The 5,247-nt window shown below is 37.2% G+C and overlaps 1 non-coding gene across 1 annotated transcript; it reads left to right on the top strand.

Annotated features, from left to right (window-relative positions):
- The first annotated feature begins 2,884 nt into the window (after positions 1 to 2,884).
- On the top strand, positions 2,885 to 2,991 carry LOC143382431 (U6 spliceosomal RNA). Its single transcript, XR_013088985.1, has one exon. It is a non-coding gene; the product is annotated as a U6 spliceosomal RNA (small nuclear RNA).
- The last annotated feature ends 2,256 nt before the right edge of the window (positions 2,992 to 5,247 follow it).

Here is a 5,247-nt window from a genome sequence, read left to right as displayed (position 1 = left end):
CAGTGCACATCTGTGGGGGAGCAGGAGGGCAGGCCTCATCATGGTTCAGTTAATTACCCAATGAGTTTTATAACCTTAGTAAGGCCACACTCTGGTATATTAAGAGAAGTTTGTTAAAGTCCCTAAGGCCATTCTTCATAATAATGCGACTAGTTCCAACTGAGTTATAGGTGATTTGTCTAACACATGGCTAATTGTTAATAGGGTACTTCAACTGAGATTTATTTAATGTTTTTTACAAAGACATACCCAACCACATAGATTGTATTGCAGTATTCTTCACACTTTTTTTAAATACTTTTTTTATTATTTATTTTTTTATGTGGTGCTGAGGATCGAACCCAGGGTCTCACTTGTGCTAGGCGAGCACTCTACCATTGAGCCACAACCCCAGCCCCTTCTTCACACTTTTAAAAGTAATTCTTTTAACAATGGTTCCAAGCATCACAAATTTTTTGAAATAATTAATTTATTTGTTTAATCAATAAATGTTCATTGAACACATAATATGTGACAGGCATCACTTTTTTTAATATATGTATTTTTAGTTGTAGACAGACACAATACCTTTTATTTATTCATTTATTTGTATGTGGTGCTGAGGATTGAACCCAGTGCCTCATGAGTGCTAGGCAAGCACTCTACCACTGAGCCACAACCTCAGCCCAGGCATCACCATTTTTAAAGTGAGGTGACCAAACTGAAGTGGTTATTGCTCTGGTGAAGCTTATGTTCTAATGGGGTAGACAAATTAACCAAATAACCACACAGATAGATGGGAAGGTGCAACTGGGATAAGTTTAGTGTAGGAGAGACATGGAGCTGTGGAATCCTGCGGTGACTTGATCACCTCCCAAAGGCCCATGGCCTCAGGGATTAGTATTTCAACATATGAATTTTGTGAGGGACATGAGCATTTAGTCCATTGTAATTTGGACCAGAAAAGAGAAATGGTGGGACAGTTGGCAAACTTTGAATAAGGTCTGTAATGATAATGTGATTATATTAATATTACTTCCCTAATTTCAATAAATAAAGCTGTGATTATGTAACACACTAACACTTGGGGATCTGGGAATTCTTTATATTTGCAATTTCTTAAAACGTCTGAAATTGTCACCTCAGCAGAACTCCTGCTTTGTTCAGAAAGACCCCCTTAAACTGCTTCCTTGACTCCCTCTCCATCCACCTCCCTTGGCTACCTTATTTATTTGTGACTCTTCCCTTGTGACTTCAGTTGGTGAAATTAGGGCATGAGTTTTAGCTCCAAATGGGCTATTCAGTGTTCCTTCTTTAGGAATTTGAGTAAAGGCCTAGGACATATCTCTGAGGACTACACCACAGTGACTCTCAACATCATGCACATCCTCAAGACTGGGATCCTAGTTAGAATAGATATACTCCATGTTTGTATAAATATCTAAAAAATAGATTCTACTGTCATCTATAACTAAAAAGAACAAATCAAAATTTAAAAAAAGAAAGTGACTTTTTTTTTTTTTTTTTTTTTTTTGGTACTGGGGCCTGAACCCAGAGGGGCTTAATCACTGAGCCATATCTCCAGTCTTCTTTATTTTCTATTTTGAGATAGAGTCTTGCTGAATTGCTTAGGGCCTCACTAAGTTGCTGAGGCTGGTTTCTAACTTGAGATCCTTCTACGTCCGGACTTGCTGGGATTACAGGCCTGGGCCACCATGCCCAGCACTGAGCTAGACTCTCAAGTGGAAGAAATGTTACCACTCATGGTCAGGGGAATTGTCATGTTTTGCCTCAAGAATTGAGCAGCTCCACTATCTTTATGGAAAGAAGAATAGAGTGGGCACAAGGAGAAAACCAAACCAGGACAGAGAAATGCCTGGATCCAGTATCTTCTAAGACCAGGCAGTATTCATTCCTGACATTGGGTTTTTTTAGATGTTTCAGTGTATTCAGATAAATTCTCTTCTTTATCAATCTTAAATTGATATTTAGACATTAATAATAGAGAAGAGTTTAAGGATTTCCTTGCAAATGTTTTATCGTAAGAGAGTGATTTAAAGAGTTTAAGTGTGCCATTTTATAAGATTTTGTGTTCTGAGTACCAATTTAATCCATAAGTAATGTAGCGGGTATTAAAGTCTGAACCCCCATCAAAACTCAATGAATGTTAATTGTTTGGTGATTTTCAAACTGAATGGTTAATCCTCAGAATCACCTGGAGACTTTTGTTTGTTTTTAGACACTGTTCTCTGTGTCCAGACTATCCTCAAACTCCTGGACTCAAATGATCCTCCTGCTTTAGCTATCAGAGTATCTGGGACTAGAGGCATATAACATTGTACCCATCTTGGAGGACTTTTAAAAAATATGGATTCTGGATGCCTTCTCCCCTCTAGCTATGGAAGGAGAACAGTGGAGGATAAGAGCGACATAAATATGTATTTTTAAAAAGTTTTCTATGCTAGTGGTCTTCCAATTGGAGTTTTGTGTAAGGGTGCTTGGATAGGTTTGAGAGATTCAATTTTAGACATTCAACTTTCTAGAGATCTTTTGTTTAAAAGTTCTGCCTTATCATCTACTTGTGTTCACAAGGTCCTTCTCTTAGTTTAGAAAGATAGACTGTATCAGCCATTCCAAATCAGGTTGGCCTTGGGTATGAAATCCTCCAGGATGCCACAGAGAAGGTTCCTATAATGATGGATAACTATAAGTCCCTACAAACCTTTAGTTCTGAGCATGAAACCAGCATTAGAAATAAGTATCTTGGTAAGTATTGGTGTATTTGGTACAGTGTGGTGGTAGAAGTAATGGCAGTTTTTGTTTAACACCTTGCCTTCCCTTCCCTTTCTGAGCACTCCCTCTCCTCATTATTCCTCTAGATAAGGTTGCTATTAAACATGTATTAATGCTCACGTTAGCAGCACATACTCTAAAACTGAAATGATACAGAGAAGATTAGCATAACCTCTGCACAAGAATGACAGGTATATTTGTGAAACATTCCAGATTTTAAAAATAAAAATTAAAAAACATATTAAATAGTGTGAATAAACAAAGAGGGCATTGATATGAAATAGTGCCTATTTATTTATTTATTTATTTATTGTAGTACTGGGCATTGAACCCAGGCATGCTGCATGTTGTAGTCAGCTTTTTTTGTTGCTGTGACCAAAAGACCTGACAAGAGCAATTAGAGGAAAAGTTTATTTGGGGACTCACAGTTTTAGAGGTCTCACTGGCTTCATTCCTTGGGGTTTGAAGTAAGGCAGAACATTGTGGCAGAAGAGGCAGAGGAAAGCAGCTGAGGATGTGGAACTAGGAAGCAGAGAGAGCTCTCTTCACCATAATAAAATATAAACTCCGACCTCCTCTAGTCAACCTGCTTTTAGTCACCACTCACTTAGTTCCAGCAGGGGATTAATTCACTGATTCAGTTAAGGTTCTCATAACTCAATCATTTCACCCCTAAACCCTCTTGCAGTGTCTCATACATGAGTCTTTGGGGGATACCTCATATTTAGATCACAACACTGTACCACTAAGCTACATCCAAAGCCCTTTTAATTTTTTAAAACATTTTAAAATTTTGAGACACAATCTTGCTATGTTGTTGAGGCTGGGGTAAAACTTGCTATTCTCCTGCCTCAGTCTTTTAAATTGCTAGGATTACAGATATGATTCACCACACTCAGCTCAAATTCATCTCTATTTATCACATGTGACATATCTTCTTTTCCCAATTAATAAGAAATAACATGCAGCCCAGTGTGGTGGTGCTTGCCTATAATCCCAGATACCTGAGAGGCTGAGATAGGAGGATCACAAGTTCAAGGCTAGCCTTAGCAACCACGGTAAGACTCTGTCTCAAAATAAAATTGAAAAAGGGGTGAGGATAGGCTGTGGCTGTGGCTCAGTGGTAGAGCGCTTGCCTAGCACGTGCATGTGAGGCACTGGGTTTGATCCTCAGCACCACATAAAAATAAATATATAAAATTAAGATATTGTGTGCATCTGCAACTAAAAATATTTTTAAAGAGGGGGTGGGGATATATACAGCTCAGTGACAGAGCACTTTCTAGAATATACCAAGGCCTGAGATCAATCCCCAGTACTAAAAAAGAAAAAGAAAAAAAAAAAAAAGGAAATAGTAATAACATGCTAGTCTCTGGATTCATGAATTTTTAGTAATTCATATATTTTTCTTCCATTAAGTTACAGGAAATTTTAGATCATGTGTTTAAACAAAATTAGTGAAGTTTGACATTTATAAATTAATAGACTTTTTAAAAAATAAAAAAATCCTTTTTTATTATCAAATTCTTGTGGAGAAATTTAAATGCAAGGGGTAAACCCTCTTGTAAATTAAAGTCCAAAGAAAATAAATTTAATTTATTAAATATTTTTATTTGTTCTTATTAGTTATACATGATAGTAAAATGTATTTTTTAAGTGTTCTTTTCAATAACTTTTTTAGTTGTAGTTGGACACAATACCTTTATTTATTTATTTTTATATGGTGCTGAGGATTGAATCCAGTGCCTCACATGTGTGAGGTGAGTGCTCTACCACTGAGCTACAACCCCAGCCCCAGTAAAATGTATTTAACACTAATACATATATGGAGTATAACTTCTCATTCTTCTGGTTTTACATGATATACAATTACATTGGTTGTGTAATCATATATCCATATAGAATAATAATATCGGATTCATTCCACTATATTTTCTATTCCCATTCCCCCTCCCTTCCCTTCATTCCCTTTGTCTAATCCTAATTCCTCCATTCTTTCCCCTAACCCCACCCCCACCCCTGCATTATGGATCAGCATCCACATATCAGAGAAAATATTTGACCTTTGGTTTTTGGGGATTGGCTTATTTCTCTTAGCATAGTATTCTCCAGCTCCAGTTACCTGCAAATGTCATAATTTCATTCTTCTTTAAGACTGAGTAATAATCCATTTGTGTATATATACCACATTTTCTTTATCCATTCATCTGTTGAAGGGCATCTAGGTTGGTTCCACAGTTTAGCTATTGTGAATTGAACTGCTATAAACATTGATGTAAATGCGTCACTGTAGCATCCTGATTTGTCTAATTTTTCTTGCTAGGGATTGCTTTGGCTATTCTGGGTCTCTTATTTTTCCAAATGAATGCTGCTGAGTCCCAAGATGGAGGCCCACATTGGTAGATGGGGGTCCACATGGGAGTAGTGGCCGGAATTCCTGCGTCTGGGAAGCTGCTGGATATCCTGTGTGGGAGT

This window comes from Callospermophilus lateralis, chromosome 16 (assembly GCF_048772815.1).
Source record: "Callospermophilus lateralis isolate mCalLat2 chromosome 16, mCalLat2.hap1, whole genome shotgun sequence".
Lineage (NCBI taxonomy): Eukaryota > Metazoa > Chordata > Mammalia > Rodentia > Sciuridae > Callospermophilus > Callospermophilus lateralis.
Note: the sequence above shows the minus strand (reverse complement) of the source record. Positions and strands in the feature narration are given on the sequence as shown.